At 35.0% G+C, this 21,956-nt stretch overlaps 1 protein-coding gene across 3 annotated transcripts in view; it reads left to right on the forward strand.

The window, feature by feature from the left end:
- The first annotated feature begins 4,621 nt into the window (after positions 1-4,621).
- PDCD1LG2 (programmed cell death 1 ligand 2) overlaps positions 4,622-21,956 on the forward strand; it is a 51,993-nt gene continuing 34,658 nt past the window's right edge. Inside the window, exon 1 of one of the 3 annotated variants that reach the window (XM_074282860.1) lies at positions 4,622-4,792. The gene's annotated coding sequence lies outside the window, so the exon portion shown is untranslated. Of the gene's footprint in view, positions 4,793-7,279; positions 7,353-19,756; positions 20,012-21,956 lie in introns of those variants that run through there. The other 2 variants (XM_074282863.1, XM_074282861.1) reach the window with 2 other exon arrangements.

Below are 21,956 nucleotides of genomic sequence, written 5' to 3' on the forward strand. Positions count from 1 at the left end.
CTCCTTCTCATCTCACACTACTCAGATTTCTTCCCAAGCTCTTCCTTCACTTCTTACTCACATGAGAAGGTAGTCCATTTTCCTTACCAATACCAACCTTCTATGTGCAATCTTGATCTAAATCCTTCCCATTTTCTCTAGCTATTTGCCCCTACCACTCAGTAGTAAAAGTGATTTCCCTAAAAGTTAGGTCTACCCATATCTTTTCCTCTTCTCCTACACACAAAAAAGAAAACAAAATGCAAGGATTCTTATGTTTAGCACCTATCTTATTTGTATTTGAGTTTGACATTGACTAGTCTAGAGAACTCCTGAAAATACAGATGAATTCTGAGAAGCCAGCAAATGATGGACTGTCTACTCTTTTTCCTTCCCTCTCCTGCTTGAATAGCTCAGAAAACTTAAGTTTGTTGGCTCAAACAACTATAAATACTGATGAGTGGGACTAGTAATTGGGAGAAACCAGATAAGATGGGAAAAGGAGAAAGGCCTTGTGTAGCAAGACAATGATGAAAAACAATGAGAAGAGAACTCTGGAACTGTTGATTCCCTTCCCCTTCCCCCAATATGGAATTTGAGGAGGGTACAGAATGATAGGAGTATGTTAAAAGATTAATTTCCAACCTGGCTTGAGAAATGGATGGATTGGTCATACTTTGAAGCCATGAAAATTGGCAGGAAGGCTGGGTAGGGGTCTCTGTGTGCTCATCAAATGGGTATATCAAATAGAGAAATGTTACCCAAAGGAGCACCAGGGTGTTGCCAAGTCTAAAAAAAGGACTTATTGAGGAAGAAATCTCCACTAAAAGCACTCAATTTTCCAGATTACAATAAACTCAGGGGATTCACCTGCATCCTTGAACTCTTCCCTTTTATTCTCCTTAGTCTATTACATTCCTAATGTGTACTTAAGTGTAGAGTCAGTCTCAGTGTACCAGGAGGGATGGGGTGTATGGGATATTTAGAGCACCTCTGGTGAGAGGGTTTACTGAGCACCTTTCAGGATTTTTTATCCACCTGCAGTATCACTTATTTTCTAACTCTTACTCGTAGCTCCAAGAAGCTGAAGCATGCTCAGCAGCTACATGCCAGTAAAATTTTTTTTAGTAGATGGACTAAACAAGATTAAAAGTAATTGACAGGTCACAAACACATCAATGGATTAGGAACTTCCTCCAGCATAATGGATAGAGGAGAACAATTTGTTCCAATGGGGATAAAGGCAACTGATGCAGGCACTGTGGAGCAGTTAGAGGTTGGTTAAACATTGAAGATGTGGAGGTCATCCACAGTATCTTGAATCAAATGAGGCTGATGATTTTGTGCAACTCTGCCTTATTTAAATACTATTTATGAACAACCCATTTCAAGTCAATGATCTTCATTAATGAGGTTAAAAAACAATACCAGGAAGGATATCATACATAGAGTAATGATTCAGAATTTCTGAGTGGATGTTATGAGACAAGAGAGGAAGAAAAACTTCCAGAAATGTACCTCAGCCATGATATCATATCACAATTTACATATGAGAAAACAGAGGAAAGAAATGAAGTGACTTAGCTAATGTCACTCAGGTTATAAATAGCATATCAGAGATTCAAACGCAGGTCCTCTGTGTCTCTGTTTCTGTGCATCTCTGTGTTTCTGTTTGTCAGTCTCTGTCTGTCTCTACCTTTCTGTCTGTTTCTATCTTTGTTTCTCTTTCTCTGTCTTTGTCTCTGCCTCTCTATCTCTGTCTGTCTCTCTCTATATCTAAGCATTTTTTGCCTTCAATGAATGCACTACTTCTCAGGAAGAGGAGGAGTGAGGTAAATATGGGAGCAGGATGAAAAAACACAGAGGGCTAGGGGGCAGCTAGGTGGTGCGTGGAGAGAGTACCAGCCCTGAAGTCAGGAGGACCCAAGTTTAAATCTGGCCTCAGACACTTAGCAATTACTAACTGTGTGACCTTGGGCAAGTCACTTAACCCCAATTGCCTCAGGGGGAAAAAAAAAACCAGAGGACTGAGAGGAGATAAAATGATTAGGTACCTAAGTAGAAGTTGGGGAAGGAAGAATTTCCAATGAGGAAACTGAAGAGCAGGGAAGAGAGAGAGAGTGAGTCCCAGAGACAAGATTATAAAAGAGTAATATGTAAGATGAAAGGCAATGTGATGAAATGAAGCATACTTGCTTATTGGTGTCCAACTTCTATATTCTATCCCATCAAGGAGAAACTATAATATGAGAAATAATATGGTATTTTGAAAAGGATACTGGATTTGAAACTAGAGGATCTGAGTTCACTACTTACTACTTGTATAGTCTGTAACTGATGCAAGAAGCCTTTTTCAATCCCCCTTAATGATGATTACTACAATTTATCTTGCATATATCTGATTTGTATTGTCTTTGTGTCATCTTCTACATTTAACTGTGACCTTTTTTGTCTTAGGGGTATTTTATTTTTTCCAGTTATATGTAAATATAGTTTTCAACATTCATTTAATAAGATTATGAGATCCAAATTTTTCTCCTTTCCCTTCCCTCCCTCATCCCCAAGATATCAATTAATCTGACATAGATTATACATGGTCTAAACATTTTAAACATATTTCCATATTAGTCATGTTATAGAAGAAAAAAATCAGAATAAAAGGGAAAAACCATAAGAAACAAATAAAAAAAGTGAAAGTTGTATGTTTTGATCAGTATCCAATTTCCATAGTTCTCTTTCTAGATGTGGATGGCACTTTCCATCAAAATGTATTGGAATTGCCTTGAATCACCTGAAAAAAAGCCAAGTTTATCATGACTGATCATCACATAATCTTGTTGTTGCTATGTGCAATGTTCTCTTGGTTCTGCTCACCTCCCTTAGCTTCAATTCATACTTTTTCTTTCCAGGCTTTTCTGAAATCAGTCTCAAAATTATTATTGAACAATAAAATTCCATTAAGTTCATATAACCTAGTTTATACAGCCATCCCCCAACTGAGGGACATATATTCAATTTCGAGTTTCTTGCTACTACAAAAAGGGTTGCTACAAACATTTTTGCACATAGGGGTTCTTTTCCCTTTTTTTATGACCTCTTCGAGATACAGACTCAGTTAGAGATACTTCAGGATCAAAGGGTATACATAGTTTTATAGTTACATCTATACATATTTACATACATATATACATTATTTTATATATATATATATATATATATACATAGTTACACGTTGTTTTATATATACACATAGTTACAAGTTGTTTTCCAGAATGGTTGTATCAGTTCACAGTTCATTCATGTCCCAGTTTTATTGCATCCCCTCCAACATTTAACTTTATCTTTTCCTATTATCTTAGCTTTATCTTTCCTATTTTCCTATTATCTTAGCCAAAGATGTAAAGTTTTTGATAGGATGGACTCTTAACCTGCTGCAAGGACCTTGAGTCATTTTCTTTCTGCTGTTTTGGTTGATGTTAGATCCTCCTAATGATTAGTTTATGATCTTGATAAAGAAATTCCCCCTCTAGGAGCTTCACTCACACCTAGTATCAAGAAGGGACCCCAAGAAATTTTCTACCACATTTACATCTGATTAGTAATGTCCTCTCCTCATCTGATAACTGACTGACTTGTTCTTAACCAAGTCCATAATCTTATTATCTAACTACCCAACTTTGAATGTGTTCCCTCCTCAGCATATCTCTCCTATATAAGTAAAATTTCTTGGACAAACCTTGGTTTATATTGCTATAGAATGTATTTTTTTTCTATATTCACTACGTTGCATAAAAATAAAGCTCACAGTTGTATCATTTTCCTGAGTACCAATTTTGTAGAGGTCTCAAATCCAATTTTTTTTTTTTTACTCATGAGGATAAATAAAATAAAAACCATATTTTACCTTTCTTTGTATCCTCAGCACTTAACACAGTGCCTGGCACACAGTAGGTACTTAATAAGAGTTTATTAACCAACTAAAAATAAGTAAACTCTCTGAGCTTCAATTTCTTCATCTGCTGACAGGTATCAGAGAAAAGTAAAAAGAATCTTCATACAGTCAGAGAACTTGAATTCAGATCCTAGCACTGTCACTTACTTCTTGACCTCAAGAAAACCAATTAGCCTTTCAGAGTCTCAGTTTCCTCAACTATTGAGAAGGTTGGGTCTAGATAACTTCTGAGGTTCCTCCCAGCTTGAAATCTATGATTCTATATGTTAATGGCAAAGAGGAAAATCACCTCTAAAGGGTCCATTCATCTTTAAATCTCATGATCCACAGTCCTACTTTTCTTACCACCTGACTGCAGTCAGACATAGCCATCAAGGGAGAAGCAGAGACCTCATACCCACTCCCTAGAAATGGATAAGCACACACAGGGTCATTCTTGATCAGATTCCCTCAGCTGTTAGTTCTTCATATACCTTGTATTCCTCCAGTGAAATACATGCTCCTTTGAGGGCAGGGACTGTTGATTTCTTTCTTTCTCTGCGTCTTTGTTGTTTGTTTTTTCCTTCTTTCTTGCTAATTTTTTGCTAATACAGTATAATTGTTGTAAATATGAAAGTGAAATTATAACAAAGTAGGTTGGGTCTGGTAGTAAAAGGGCAGTATGAGTTTTACATTTTTTTGTGGTCATTTCTTATCTAAAACCTCCTGCTTGCTATGTGAGAGACCTTAAGCTTCAAACTTTCCCTTCTTTCTTTCTTCAGTTACGAGTCTTTGAAGAAATTGAATGGTAGCCAGAGAAGAATCTGATGAGTAGAACTGGGTGGTGTTTTTCTTTCCAGAGGAGGCTTGCTGGACTCTGATGTGAGTATTATGTTGCATGTAGTACTTGATCTTTGAAACCATGCAAATAACAAGAAGTTGAGATTATGGAAAAGAACGTGCTCTGAAGTTGTATCTTAAGGGAGATCTTGGAAAATAGAATAAGTTTCAGTCATTTGGGATGATTTAAATGGGATTTAGGTGATAATACAAACTTCTTGCCTTGCGATTTTAGGATTTTTCCTTCTAAAGATCATTGTTTCCTTTGGGAGGTTATAAAGCAATTTAACTGCAACAAAAAATATATTCAGGAAATATCTGTTCAGGAAACTTGAACCACGTTTTAAAGTTCCTGTCAGAGAGCTTTCTGCCCAGTGGTATCTGCTTTGAATTAGTTTCTCTTTGGCATGCAGTATTGTTATTCTGGACTAACTCCTCTTAAAAAAATTATATCTTTTGATCTGGGGTTACCTGTCCCCCCTTCTTCACTTTCCCAGAAATTCTCTATAGCAAAGAAGTCAGAAAAACTAACCAACACATCAGTTAAGACAGTCAGTATATACAGAGTTTCATATCCACAGTCCCCTGCCTCTACAAAGAAAGGGAGAGGTACATTTTACTATTTCTCCTTCAAGGTCAACTTTGATTTGTAATTAGATGGCATTCAGTTTCTATATCTTGAGTCTTGCTTTTTCTTTTATTTACATTGTTATTGTCATTGTGTAGTTTGTTTAACTGATTCTGGGATCAGCTCCTCTTTTTCTCTTCGCAGAGTATTTAAACAGTTTTTAGTTTTAAATATTTTTTTTTAGTTTTTTTTTTTTTGTTTAGATTTAAGTGTTATTTTACGGGAATGTTCACAAGGTTATTAGATGATAATAGCATTAACTGAAAGGGGAAAGGGAACTTTTCCTTCTAGTTTAAATGTGCAAAGAAAAGTTACCAAGATTAAAAGAAAGCTAAAAAATGAGTAATAAATGGACATTTGTTGAGCAATTGCTCTGGGCCCAGCAATTCCCTAGAAACTGTGATGGGGAAAGAATTGAATTAAACAACACTATCCCTATTATGGGACAATATACAATCTGCTTAGAGAACATAAAATATACTTCTACCCCCTCCCATCCTGCTTTATTTTAAATACAATTACAAAGCAGTACACTTCAGTGAGTAGTGTAGTATAGTGGATAGAAAGATGGCCTTGGAGTCAGAATGATACTTTGAGCCTTTGCTGGCTGTATGACCCTGGACAAGCCACTTAATCTTCCTAAGATTCTAGGTCACAGAGATAATATTTATCTGCATTAATAGAGGCATCTCCTTACTAGAAATTTCCTACATTAATAAAATTGCAGGCCTAGTTTGAGAAAGAAAAAAGGAAAGGAAGGAAAGAAGGAAAGAGAATGAATGAATGAAAAAAAGAGAGAAAAAGAGAAAGGAAGAAAGACAAAAAAAAAAAGAAGGAAAGATGCAGGGGAAAAGAAAGAAAGGAAGATTTTTAAAAAGACAAGAAAAGACTTTTAAAAATCTTTGACTTTGCCAGGCTAACCACTATACCTTAGGAGACAGTTTCACCAGTTTCTATGGTCAAAATATTTTATAACTTCGTAGGCCATTGGTTGCTAATGAACCTCTGTCATTTTATCCAAGTTGATCTTCAAACTAGAAACACTGTTATAGATGGGCTTAGACTCAAAGTCTTTCAGGCTTGTTAAAACCTTTCTTGGGCAGAAGATTTGAAAAGCCAGTCACTTCCTCTCCATGCCAGGTTTTCCAAATACAAAATAATAGGATTTACAGTGAATAGGAACTAACATATTTTAGTAAAAACAACATTGGCTTTAGAATCAGAAGACAATCTCAGTTTGCCACTTTTGAGTAAGTCATCTCTCTGAGAGCTCAGTTTCATTTATAATTTTAAATAAGTAAAATTTCCTTATTTTAAAGGAAGGAAAAAAATTTTGAAATTGGACTAAATGACTTCTAAGTTTCCTTCTTGCACTAAAGCCTGTTATCCCATGAGAATTAAATGTAGAGTAGAAAAAAGGCCTGGGTTTAAATACTGATTGCAGTATTTACTAGCCAAGTGATGCACAAAACTACTCATTTAAAACTTAATTTCCCCATTTATAAAATGAGAACAGTGTATCACATTGTTTTTGTTCAATCATATTTGACTCTTTATGACCCCATTTGGAGTTTTCTTGGCAAAGAAACTGGAATAGTTTTGCCATTTCTTCCTCCAGACTATTTTACAAATGAGGAAACTGAGGCAAACAGAGTTAAGGAATTTGCCTTGAGCCACATAGCTAGTAAGGATCTGAGGCCAGATTTAAATTCAGGAAGATGAGTCTTCCTGACTCCAGGACTAGCATTTTATCCTCTAGCTGCCCTGTACATCAGATTAGATGATCTCTAAATTGTCTCCCCGCTCTAAATTCCATGAATACATAAATGTTGCAATAATACAGAATAAAAGAGAGATCAATCAGAGCTCAGCAAGGTTAATTTGAAAATACTTCCTGGAGAAGAGGAATCTTGAGAAACTGATGGACATAGATTGTAAAAGAAAATTTGAGAAATGAGGACAGGAATTGGAAAGGTACATGTTGGGGGAAAATAGTAGTTTTTCTAGTGTATTTTGATGAACTGATAATGTCATATTAAAAATAAAATGTTTTGTATGAAGCTTCTATGTTGATTTTAGGAAAGAAGGGCATTGAGAGAATCTCACAGAATACCTTTAATATTAGTGGTCTGCAGTTCTAAAAATCTTGTGATGAAGAGAGCCAGAGAGAGGACTGTGGGAACTGAGTATGATTCACAACACACCATTTTCACTCTTTTTGTTGTTGTTTGCTTGCATTTTATTTTCTTTCTCATTTTTTTCTGGTTTGATTTGTTGTTGTTGTTTTTTTTTTTTTTTTTGTACAAGATAATTGTATAATTGTATATGCATATATTGGATTTAAAATCTATTTTTACCAGGTTTAGCATATATTAGACTACTTGTCTAGGGGAGGGGTGGAAAAAACTGGAACACAAGTTTTTCAAGGGTTAATGTCAAAGAATTATCCATGCATATGTTTCAAAAATAAAAAACTCAACAACAACAACAACAACAAAAATTATATATACATATGTTCTTCCAAAGGACCTAGAATGGGGCAAAGGTGGTCTGTCTTACACTGGTCTTCCTTCCATTGAACAGATAGCAAGATATAGGATGCTAGATTTAGATACAGAAGACTGGGATTTCAATGTCCCCTTGACTTTTTGTATGATAGTGGTTTATCCTCTATGAAATTCAATTTCCTTATCTGTAATTCTTTTTACTGCCTTTTCCTCAGAATCAGTCAAGAAAAACTCTTTGCCAAACTTCAAGTTTTACATAAAGGTGAACTATTATCAGCATTGTCATCATTGTTATTCTTGTTATTTCTCTTCTTATCATCACAAGTACCTTATGCCCCAACCTAATTCAAGTGCTTCTTAACTACATTGGTCATGCTTCTCAAACCACTTTTTATCCTTCCACTAGACTCATCTTTCTGAAATACCACTTTCATCCAGGGGGAAAGTTAATGCAGTAGAATGAGTCTTGGATCTGGGACTCAATTCCCTCATTTACATGGTTTCACTAGATAACCTCAAAATTCTCCATTTCTAAATCTGTGATCATGTTACTATCCCACTAAAGAGCCTTCAATAGCTACATTTCCTATGGAATAAAATCTAAATTTAAACCTCCCGTCATTCAAAAGAAACAATATGAAATTTTATAAAGGGTGTTGGCATTAGAACCTAAATTCCAATCTCAGTCTCAACATTTATTAGTTATATGACTGGGCAAATCTCCTGAACTTATTTTTTCCATATCTAAAATGGGCATGACTTTGCATTATTTCACAAAGCATCTTACAAATTTTAAAGTGCTAGATTAATATAGATCATTATTGTTATTATTCAAAATCCCCATGAGTCCCAATTTAGGTTGATTTCTACTATTATCTGTGGATAATGTTATAAGAATTCTTCATTCTAGCCAAATCATGTTTGACCTCATCCAAACATCTCAGTGCCTTTGCTTATTCTAGATCAATTGATCAATCATCACGATGCTTTGTAAATGTATATTGATTGATTAGTTGCTCCAAAAGACTTAAAGGAAGATATACAAAAAGAGGCAATGTTTGCCCTCAAGGAACAGAGTATTTGATCATAGAGGCAATAAGAAAGCACTGGTTGACATGACTGACCCAGCACTTTATCTACTGTGTCACCTAGTTGCTCCAGAAAGGTTTGTCAATCCATTGCCTAGGAATTCATTTACCATCCCTGTGGTTACCCAGGCAGAGGTCTTTAAGGCCATTATTCCCCTACATATTGTCTTCCCCTTCATATTTAAAAGGTAAATGCCTTGACAGTAGGGATTTATCTTATTTTTTGTGTGTTTTTATCCCCAAAGGCAAAGTACTTGCCACATAGTAAGTGCATAATGACCATTTAAAAAATTTATTCATTATTCATTCATGAGAACATTTTAAATGAAAAATTTTGCATTTGCATTTAAAAATCAGCTGATGGACAGATAAATTTCAGAAAAACAAGAAAAGACTTACATGAACTGATGCTGAGTGAAGTGATCAGAATCAAGAGAACATTGTACACAGTAAAAGTATATGTGATGATCAACTTTGGTAGACTTAGCGCTTTTCAGCAGTATAATAATCCAAGATAATTCCAAAAAACATCATTATAAAAATGCTATGCATATCAGGAGAAAGAATTATCTGAGTGCATATTAAAGTATACTTTTTTTTATTCTTTTGATTTTTTTCAATCTTTTGTTTTTATGGCTCTTCTCTTTTGTTCTGTTTCTTCTTCCACAACATGAGAAATGTAGAAATATGTTCACATGATTACACATGTAAAACGTATATCAAATTGCTTTCCATCTTGAAGAAGGAGGAAAGGAGAGAAGGAGAAAAAAATTTGAAGTGCAAATAAAAAATAAATGTAGATATATAAACAATAATTGCTTTTCTTCTCAATGCTGGGGGAGGGGAGAAGAAGGAAGGGAGAGAATTTGGAACTCAAAAATTTTAAAAACAAATGTTAAAAATTGTTTTTGCATGTAACTAGAGGGAAATATATTTTAAAAATTTTAAAGAGTGAAAAAATGAATTACATATAATTGGGAAAAATACTATACAGAATGTATGTGTGTGTATATATATGTATATATATACCCGTGTGTGGGTGTTTGGGTGTAACTTGGTAACAGTTCCTTTCACAGAAAAGACTTAGAAGACAGGGGTGATCTTGGCAGAGAAGAAGAGAAATGTCAAAGGCAGTAGTGATTTGAAGCAGCTAGGTATTACAAGGAATATAGTTGGGACCTGGAGTCAGGAAGACATCTTCCTGAGTTCAAATCTAGCCTCAGATACTTACTGTGGCATCCTGGTCAAATCACTTAACCCAGTTTACTTCAGTTTCCTCATGTATAAGATGAGTTGGAGGAGGAAATGGCAAACCACTCCAGTGTCTTTACCAAGAAAACTCCAAATGGGGTCATGGAGAGCCAGACATTACAAATGACTAACAAAAAAAAAGTAGTGGCTTACTCAACCTAAAGAGCCAGCTTGTCCCTGGTGGCGAAAATATTTGTCTCCCTTGGACTGGAAATGCTGCACTGTATCACTAGCTGAGACAGGAGCCAATTAGGATTTCTAATAATGTTTCTTCTCTTGTTAGTCAGACCTTTTTGTATTTGTGTAATCTATTCATCAAAACAATTTATGGAGCAAAAATGCAGAATATATTTCTCTATCAGGTAAAGTACTTTTTATTAAGGTGAAAGTAGCATAATATCAGAATTTGCTCTAATAGTTCAACTAATAAAAGCTAAAGGGCCATTCTACTGAGATAAATAAAGTCCAAAAGGTAGAAATGAAAGCCAAATGGAATCAGTCAATAATATACTATTGACAACATAGTTGTTTTTACAGCGATGTAACGAAACTAATATAAGGAAGAACATTCATTCTAGATATGAGTTGCCTTATTTTTGGAATTTGAAAAAATGTTTTGACCTAACAAAAACATTGGTACGTCAAACACAAGATGAAAATTATTGGTGGAAATAATAAGACTTTGCATGAAATCTTGGAAGATGGATTATTATTCTTTCTCAAAAACCCTTATTTTTTCTTCTCAAAGATTTGGGAATCTTTATTTGATACATTTATCAAATAAAGTGTATTATTTACACTTGATACACTTAGTATTTAGCCATTTAGTTTTGAGTATTTAGCACTCAGTTGACCAATGAAAGTTTTCTGAAAAAATGAAAAACCACAGTGAACTCCTTGCTCTCTGTAAAAAAAAATTGAACAGACCTACTTTGAAGAGGTGGGAAAGGGCAGGCTCCTAGGGTTGACTCAGAGATTTGTTCAGTTAGATACTTCAATCAAAAGTCTACTTATTAAATAACTTTGATTTTATAACTGTAACAGCATCAGAATTTTAGAAAAGGAACAAAAATTTTAGTAGTCTCTAATAGTATAAAAGCTAGGTGGTGCAATGGATAAAACATAAGACCTAAAATCAAAAAAGATTAGTTTTCCTTGGTTCAAATCTGGCCTTAAACACTTATGAGCTGTGTGATTCTGGTTAAGTCACTTAACCTTGTTTTCCTCAGTTTCCTGATCTGTAAAATGAGTTGAAAAAAGAATGGCAAACTGATCCACTATCTTTGCCAAGGAAACTCCAAATAAAATCACAAAGAGTAGGACAAGACTGAAAAAATGGCTGAACAACAATAGCCAACAAAAATGGTCACGTTAGATCAATGAATTAGCAGATTTTTGAGGTCCTTTCCAGTTCTAGATCTATACATAGTCTTGTTGTTTTCCCTATTAACAAGATTTATAACTCAAAACATCTTTTATTATTATTATTATTATTATTATTATTATAGCTTTTATTGACAGAAATATTCATGGGTAATTTTTCAACATTGTCCCTTGCAATCACTTCTATTCCAACTTTTCCCTTCCTTTCCTTCACCTCCTCCCCTAGATGGAAGGCAGTCTCATACATGTTAAACATGTTAAAGTATATCTTAAATATAACAAATGTGTACACATCCATATAGTATTCTTGTTGCCCAAGAAAAATTGGATTTAGAAAGGTAAAAATAACCTGGGAAGAAATAAAAAAAATGCAAGTAGTTCACATTCATTTCCCAGTGTTCTTTCACTGGAGGTAGCTGGTTTTGTCCATCATTGATCAATTGGAACTGAATTGGATCTTCTCATTGTCAAAGATATCTATTTCCATCAGAATATATTCTCATATAGTATTGTTGGTGAAGTGTATAATGATCTTCTGGTTCTGCTCATTTCACTCAGCATCAGTTCATGTAAGTCTCTCCAAACCTCTCTGTATTCATCTTTCTGGTCATTTCTTACAGAACAATAATATTCCATAACATTCATATACCACAATTTATTCAGCCATTCTCCAATTGATGGGCATCCATTCAATTTCCAGTTTCTGGCCATTACAAAGAGGGCTGCCACAAACATTTTTGCACATACAGGTCCCTTTCCCTTCTTTAAGATCTCTTTGGGATATAAGCCCAGTAGAAACACTGCTGGGCCAAAGAGTATGCACAGTTTGATAACTTTTGGGGCATAATTCCAGATTGCTCTCCAGAATGGCCAGATCCGTTCACAATCCCACCAACAATGCATTAGTGTCCCAGCTTTCCCACATCCCCTCCAACATGCTTCACTATCTTTTCCTGTCATCTTAGCCAATCTAACAAGTGTATAATGGTATCTCAGAGTTGTTTGAATTTCTCTGATTAATAGTGATTTGGAACACCCTTTCATATGAGTAAAAATAGTTTCAATTTCATCCTCTGAAAATTGTCTGTTCATATCCTTTGACCATTTATCAATTGGAGAATGGCTTGATTTCTTATAAATTAGAGTCAATTTTCTATATATTTTGGAAATGAGGCTTTTATCAGAACCTTTAACTGTAAAAATGTTTTCCCAGTTTATTGCTTCCCTTCTAATCTTGTTTGCATTAGTTTTGTTTGTACAAAAGCTTTTTAACTTAATATAATCAAAATTTTCTATTTTGTGATCAATAATGATCTCTAGTTCTTCTTTGGTCACAAATTCCTTCCTCCTTCACAGGTCTGAGAGGTAAACTATTCTAAGTTCTTCTAATTTATTTATAATCTCATTCTTTATACCTAAGTCATGAATCCATTTTGATTTTATATTGGTGTACAGTATTAAGTGTGGGTCTGTGCCTAGTTTCTGCCATACTAATTTCCAATTTTCCCAGCAGTTTTTGTCAAATTGTGAATTCTTATCTCAAAAGTTGGGATTTTTAGGTTGCAATAGTTATTGACTATTTTGTCCTGTGAACCTAACCTATGATCAGTGGATCAACTAATCTATTTCTTAGCCAATACCAAATGGTTTTGGTGACTGCTGCTTTATAATATAGTTTTAGATCTGGTACAGCTAGGCCATCATCATTTGATGTTTTTTTTTTCATGAGTTCCCTTGAAATCCTTGACCTTTTGTTCTTCTAGGTGAATTTTGTTGTTATTTTTTTCTAGGTCATTAAAATAGTTTCTTGGGAGTCTGATTGGTACAGCATTAAATAAATAGATTATGTAGATAGTATTAGCATCTTTATTATATTCGCTTGGCCTATCCAAGAGCACTTAATATTTTTCCAATTGTTTAGATCTGACTTTATTTGTGTGGAAAGTGTTTTGTAGTTTTGCTCATATAGTTCCTGACTTTCCTTTGGCAGATAGATTCCCAAATATTTTATGCTATCGACAGTTATTTTAAATGGAATTTCTCTTTGTATCTCTTGCTATTGTATTTTGTTGGTGATATATAAAAATGCTGAGGATTTATGTGGATTTATTTTGTATCCTGCAACTTTGCTAAAGTTATGAATTATTTCTAATAGCTTTTTAGCAGAATCTCTGGGGTTCTCTAAGTATACCATCATATCATCTACAAAGAGTGATAATTTGGTCAAAGCATCTCTTAATCTGATATAGTTCAATCATTTCATTTTACAAACCAGGACTTGTCCAACATCACAGAAGCAGGATCAGGATGAATATTTAAACATGGACCCAAATTTCCTCAAATATGAGAGAAAGAGGTTGGAGCTCTATGATTTCTTACAGTTCTGGCAACTGTAACAAAATTCAAAATGGCTATCTCTCAATTACTCAGGGCCAGAGTGTCCAAACTATGAGTTATGAGCTCTCATCCAACTTCTTTTTTTATGTGGAAGAAGGATTAGACTTCTTTTGGGGAACAGAAATGGGACCAATAAAAGGGAGACAAATTTTATTTCACCACTAGGGGGAAACTTCCAAGTAATTCAAGCTGTCCTAAACTATGTCAGAAAGTCATAAATTCATCAGTAGGAGGTCTCCAAGCAAAGGTTGTATGACTACTTGAGAGTGTAATAGAAGTTTTATTCTGAGGGCAAGTATGAAGAGAAGGTTGGGTTAAAAAACTTCTGAAGTCTCTTCTGATTCTAAGATTTTGTATTCTCATCCCATGAGCCAGACAACATTAAACCAAAAATAAAGCAAGAGAGTTAGAGAACTACATTTAGCAAATTTGTAGGCTAAAGAGTCATGAAGTAATTATGAATGACCAGACTCAGAATCACAGACTTTTGAATCTCAGAGTTGGTATTAATAATAGAAATAAGCTATTCCTAATCACAATTGAGCAAGACCCCTGCAATAGCAATAGCTGTGTCTAGTATGAATTCTAAGAGGAGGATTTATTGTTCATCCTTCATTCTCAAAGAGGACCAATAATACCAGAAAGGTGATGTCTTCACTTGCAAGTCAATTGGATTTAAATGAAGTAGATTTAAGGGTTTGTAAGTCCCACTCACTGGGAAGAAAAAAGGATGATTACTATGATACTAAATGGTCAGGTGGGTAACCCCTGAGCTTTTTCAGATGGAAGTGGAACAGAGAGGGTCTTTCAGAAACTAAAAGATGTCTCTAGGACTTACCTGAACTGATGCTAAGTGAAATGAGCAGAACCAGGAGATCATTATACACAGCAACAACAAAACTATACAATGATAAATTCTGATGGACCTGGTTCTCTTCAACAGTGAGATGATTCAAACCATTTCTAATTGTTCAGTGATGAAGGGAGCCATCTACACCCAGAAAGAGGACCATGAGAGCTGAGTGTGGTTCACAACATAGCATTTTTTACTCTTTTGTTGTTGCTTGCTTGCATTTTCTTCTTCTTCTTCTTCTTCTTCTTCTTCTTCTTCTTCTTCTTCTTCTTCTTCTTCTTCTTCTTCTTCTTCTTCTTCTTCTTCTTCTTCTTCTTCTCTTCTTCTTCTTCTTCTTCTTCTTCTTCTTCTTCTTCTCTTCTTCTTCTTCTTCTTCTTCTTCTTCTCCCTTCTCCTTCTCCTTCTCCTCCTCCTTCTCCTCCACCTCCTCCTCCTCCTCCTCCTCCTCCTCTCCTCCACCTCCTCCTCCTCTTCCTCCTCCTACTCCTCCTCCTCCTCCTCCTCCTCCTCCTCCTCCTCCTCCTCCTCCTCCTCCTCCCTCCTCCTCCTCCTTCTTCCTATTCTTCTTCTTCTTCTTCTTCTTCTTCTTCTTCTTCTTCTTCTTCTTCTTCTTCTTCTTCTTCTTCTTCTTCTTCTTCTTCTTCTTCTTCTTCTCCTTCTTCTTCTTCTCCTTCTCCTTCTTCTTCTTCTTCACTGCTTTGATTTGATTTTTCATGCACAGCACAATAATTGTATAAATATGTATGCATATGTTGGATTTAACATACATTTCTACCATGTTTAACATATATTGGACTACTTGTCATCTAGGGGAGGACATGGGAGAAGGGAGGGAAAATTGGAACACAAAATTTAGCAAGGGCTAATGTTAAAGAATTGTCCATGCATGTGTTTTGAAAAATAAAAAGCTTTTAAAAAATAATAAAATTTAGTTTTCTTTTTCTAAAGAAAAAAAAGATGTCTCTAGGAGTTGAACACTAGTAGCAGTTACATACACATGATGCCATATTTCTTCTTTCCTATTCTTCTCTCATCCTCACCTATCAAAATCTTACACATTTTTTGGTAATGAATCTTCTACCTTCAAGAAAGGACTGGATGACCATTCATCAGGGATTTTGTAGAAGCAACTCCTATAGTGTGTTGATAAATCTGGAGGGGAAAATGATATTCATTTAGTTTAATCTTCATTATTAATATTTTCTCCATACTTTCTTAAGTCTGGATAATCAACAAAACAATACATCAAGCCTTATTTATAATACTTGTTAATATCTAAGATATAATTGCTTACAATGAAAATTTAACAATCAGCTCTTGGGCTCCAGTTCCAGCTATATTTCACAACCCCTGGTTGCATTAGACTTCTCAGGTCCCATCCAGTTCTGAGGCTTGAAAATTCTGCCTAATTCATGTTGTTTTCTTTGCTGCCCTCAAATTGGATATGATCTTTCACCAAATCCCATGTCACTATCTTTGGTATATTAATTAATGGACTGAGTGATTTGTCACACTCTTTGGAATTTGTAAATAAATACATTGTATTTATTGTGTATCTACTTATATATGTACATATTGTATGTGTCCCTTCTCTCCTACCTACAGTTCCTCTCCTTGGAACCTATAATTTTTATTTTTGTTTTCAGTGTTTCCAATTGCAGAGAATAAGTGTTTCACAAATGCTTGTTGATTGATAATTCTAGCCTACCAAAAAATGGAATTAGTTGTCTGTCTGACTCAATTTAATGCAGTATAAACTCATGGAATTATCTTTATGTTCCCAGAAGGACCTACCACAAGGGTTTGCTTATAAGTGTTCAGCAAGTATTAAATGAAATTTGAGGTTAAAAATTGCATATTTCCATAGAAATCAGGAATTTCTGAAATTTCTATAGATAGATTTCTGAGCAAATGATTAAGAGAGAGAGAGAGAGAGAGAGAGAGAGAGAGAGAGAGAGAGAGAGAGAGAGAGAGAGAGAGAGAGAGAGGGAGGAAAACTTTTCCAGGACAGTGAGAAACCACAGGCTCTACAATGTTTCACATGCCATCAAAAACTAGAGAATTTCACTTCTTTCTCTTGGCTTGAATTTAATTTCTCTTCCTTTGAATTGTTCTGTCCGTGAACAAATTATGTGAGAGAATCAGTGTCCTGAAAGGCCTATTTCTTGCCATCTATATCATCTGTTCCCTTGCAATCTGGTAAATCCTCAGACATACAGTCTGCATGAAGGAGAACACATGAAATAAATGCTGAGATGAAGGTACAGAAGTGCTCACAATAACCAATACACAATTTCATGTAAGTCATGCACCAAAAATGTCTGAGAGAAAAACAAACTGATAAGAATTGAACTCATTTGTGGCTTATGAAGGCTGACAAAGTAGTTTTCCTCCCAATAACCCTATGACATAAACAATGTGAATGTTATCTCCATTTTACAGATGGGGAAATTGAGGTTTAGAAAGGCGAAGGGACTTGTGTAGAGTTCACTCAGTGTTAGGGCCAGGGTTTGAACTCGTTTCTTTACTATGGGATTAGACCACTTGCTAAGAAAGAAAATAGTAAGAACTTTCTATGAATTATCCATTGTGTTAAATACTGACACCACAAAGAAAGATAGTCTTTACCCTCAAGGAGTTCATACAACAGGAAAGACAGCATGTAAATATTTAGGTACATACAAGATTTGTAGAGTAGATGAAAGAAAATGGAACTGGGACATCCATGGGGGGCCACTTTCTTTCTAAGATTATTGTTATTTTTGTTAATCAATGTAGTTATTAATAATTCTTCACATTATGTAATTTGATTGGTATTACAATCTCAGATTGTGTTTGGTTCAAAGAAAATTAGAGCCCTTTGGGCTCTCCAAATTTCTGAAATTTGTTTATCTTTTCAAGCTTGGATTTAAGGAAAGTAAAAAAATCAATAGTCTCTCTCTGACAGTGACAGCAGGTTCATACACATTTATATATATACATACACACATATATGTATATGCTCACATATATATATATATATGCATGTACTCATGTGTGCGCATGTGTGTGTGTGTGTGTGTGTGTGTGTGTGTGTGTGTGTGTATAAGGACAACATTTCAAATCAGCCAGGTAGCATAATGGATAACACACCAGACTTGGAGCCAGCGAGTTCTGTGTTCAAATCCTACTTTGTACATTTACAAGCTGCATGATTTTGGGAGAAATATGTTTTTTCTCGGGACTTTGATTTCCTTATCCATAAAATGGGTATATGATTATCCCTATGAGTATAGGTTGTTAAGAGGATTACATTTTTGAAAATATGTAAATCACTTTTTAAACCCTAAAGGACCATAGAAATATTAGATATTATTATTCAGACTTACAAAGAACAGTAGAAGTTATCTAGCCTGTTGTTAATTCATATCCAGCTTTTCATGACCCCATTTGGGGTTTTCTTGGCAAAGATATTGGAGTGGTTAGCCATTTCCTTCTCCCGCTCATTTTACAGATAAAGAAACTGAGGCAAACAGGGTTGAGTGACTTGTTCAAGGTCACAAAGTCTTTGAGGCCAGATTTGAATTCAGGAAGATAAGTCAGGAAGACTAGGCTCTGTGCTCAGTTCACTGTATCAAATTACTGCCCAGTGGCACAGTGGATAGAGCCAAGCCTAATGGACTACAAATTCAAATAGAAATGGATTTTTTCAGTAGACATAATCACTTAGAAAACCACAAATTAACATTATCTCTCTTTTGTGGTATTTTTATTTATTTCATTCAACATTCCCAACTGCATTTTAATCTGGTTATGACAGCACTTATGAGGCTTACTAATTTGACATCACTGATTTAGCCCAACTTTATCATTTCTGAGAAAATCGATCCATTATGTTGACATCCTACAAAGTATTTCCCAGTCTCATAAGTATACTTGGAGCCCTCAAAAGTTTACTGAGAATGGTTTGCTTTTTTCTGAGCTTCACGTTCCAATGGCGGGGGAGCTCTCACTACCACATAAAATAACTCATTTCACTTACAAACAGCTCTAATTGTTAGAGAGTTTAAAAACAGTACTGAACCCAAATCTGACTTCAGTTAGTTTTTCTATGATGCATATGGGATCTACCAGCAGCCTGTGCTATCCTTGATTTTCCAGGAAGGTTTTTAAATTCCAAGCCAGATTTCCTAGAATGGTCACTAAACGCTGTACAGCAGAAAGAAAAAAATGAGGAGAAGGTCTTCAACTCAGGCTAAAGATTTTAGGGAGACTACATCACTGGGTGAAATCCTAGGAAGAGCACTGAATTCAAGCTTCCCCTATTTAAACCTTATTTTCCTCACATGTAAAATGATACAGTTGTGTTAAATGATCCCTAAGAGCCAATCCAGCTCAACATAGGTCTAAGTATGTGCTGACAGATGTCCAAGTATAGCATATCTCTTGTTTAATAACAATAACCAGAATTTATATAAGACTTCAAAGTTTGCAAAGTATTTTACACATTTTATTTCATTTAATTTCACAACAATCTTAGGAGGTAGGTATTAGTTATTATTATCCGCCCCTTTTTTACAGATGAGGAAACTGAGTTAAACAAAGATTTATGTGCTCAGGATCACATGGCTAGAAAGTGTGCAGAACACTGAGCTGTAGTCTGGGGAGGGGAGTTAAGAATGGGAAGGGGGGAGGATAGAGAAAGAGATGGAAAGTTTACACCATATCCCCTGTACTCACTGAGCTTACAGTTTAGTAGGGTACTAATACATGAACCTAGATAACAATGATGGACAAAGTTACAAAACAAAGCATTGTGGGTAGTTTACTGATGACGATAGCTCAGAAGCAGGAAGGGGTTTCACCAATAGCTAAATTGGTTCCTATCTTTGTTTTTGGTTCTGGAGACAGTGAAGCTTTAGGTATCAATAATGGGGGCATGGGAGTGGAGGAGAGACGCTAGGGTGCTCAAGAAATCAGGCTCAGCAAAAATTAGGAAGAGGATAGCAGTAGCAGCAAATAATTCAGGTGGAAATCCCCTGCTTGGCCAGCTGATGAAGAAGAAAGGGAAGTCTCAAGAGGTAGTGAGATGAGTTACCAGACGCGTCTACATCCAGGGTAGCTGCAGCATTGCAGCTGTAGTCTGCAAAGGGAAGGCTACCAAACCTTGGAAAGGTAAGGCTGGCATGGTCTGCAATAAACCCGGTTTTGAGTAAGCCCCATAAGGACTGCCTGCCTGCTTGCTTATCTTTGCTTTTTAGTGCTGGCCCTAGGCAATTTGTCAACTACATTACAATGAAGTCTGTTATTTTGTTCCTTTTATTCTTCCCCTTCTTTTTATTTCCTTCCCCACCCATTCTACCCAAAATTCTTTGATAAAATTATAAAATAAAGAGGTTGGACTAGAATCTGGGGGATTTAATCTGGGTTCCACAAACTTTTTTTTTTTGGTTCTTTAGGGTTTTTTGGAGGCAATTTGTAAGTGATTTGCTTAGGGTTGAATAGCTGATAAATGCCTGTAGCCAGATTTGAATTTAGGTGCACTTGACTCCAGGGTCAGTGTTTTATCCACTGAACCATCTAACTGCTCTGGTTCTATAAACTTTTAAAAAATATTTTGATTGCTATATTTCAATATAAAAAACAAAACAAAAAAAGGTTAAAAACCACTAGATGGCTAAATGATCCTTCCTGTTCCAAATCTTCTCATCCTATGACAATCTCCCTTCAAGAATCCCAATGCCTTCTTACTCTTTTCCTTCCCTAGGATTAGTATTGTTGTGAAATCTTTTGTAAACCTTAAAATGCTGTAAAAATGTCAACTGTTATTATGATGATTATTAAAATCTGCTCATTGGAATAGATCTGACATATTGATTCAAATTCAGCTGAAAGGGACAAAATTCCCAGTGTTTTTGAGCCAAAGAATGATACTCTAGTTGTATAATTGATAGTAATAATAAACAGGTTGTGGGAACTATTTTCAAGGGGCCAGGATGCCTTTCATGGACCCTGAAATCATCAAATACAGAGGCTAGCTCTTATCTTTTATTTTTATTTTTCCTAATTTACTCAAAACAATTATATTTTTAAAATTAAGAAAGTCAGGGGAAAGAGAAGAAAATATAATAATTCTTGTAAAGAGGAGGAATAATTAATTTCCTTTTTCATAATTGGAAAAAATCTTAAGGTAATTTAGATCCCCTATGACTCTGGGCAAGTCACTTAACCTCAATTGCCTCAGCAAAAAAAAAAAAAAAAAAAAAAAAAAAAAGGTAATTTAGATCAATGCCTTTATTTGACTAATAAAGAAAATTGAGATTCAGAGGGCTTAAGTAACTTGCCCTAATTCATGTAAATTATTAGTAGCAAAGTTGGAATTCTAATCTACATTCTCCAAATTTTGACTTTTGTTCCAGGGCCTTGCCCAGGATAATAATTAAAATTTATTGCACAAAATAATGCCCCAGAATAAGCAAGATGATAGGTACTTTCCATTTCATTCCCCTATATTTGTTTTCTTGGTTATATTTTGAGTTTCAAAAATTGTCTCTCTCCCTCCCAACCCCACATTAAAGAAAGTCAGTAATTTATATATATATATATATATATATATATATATATATATATATATATATATATATATATATATATATATATATATGTGTGTGTGTGTGTGTGTGTGTGTGTGTGTGTGTGTGTGTGGAGAGAGAGACAGACAGACAGATAGATAGAGAGACAGAGACAGAGACAGAGAGGACAAGAATTATACAATACACAATTCTATCTCTGCTTTCTCTGGGGATGGATAGCATCTTCCTTCACAAGTTCTTCATAGTTCATATAAATGTTCATATTACTCAGAATGATTTAGTCACTCAGTTATTTTTTTAACACTATTGCTATAATTATATATGATGTTCTCTTGGTTCTACTATTTTAGCATTTCATGCAAGTCTTTTTATGTTTTTCTAAAACCAACCTATTTATAACTTTTTTATAGCACAATCATTACCACAGTTTATTCAGTCAGTCTCTAATAGATGCACATCCTTTCAATTTCCAATTCTTTGCTACCACAAAGACATTTGCTGTAATATTGTAGAAAATATACATGATC

The sequence above is a fragment of the Sminthopsis crassicaudata genome, chromosome 1, assembly GCF_048593235.1.
Source record: "Sminthopsis crassicaudata isolate SCR6 chromosome 1, ASM4859323v1, whole genome shotgun sequence".
Taxonomy (NCBI): domain Eukaryota; kingdom Metazoa; phylum Chordata; class Mammalia; order Dasyuromorphia; family Dasyuridae; genus Sminthopsis; species Sminthopsis crassicaudata.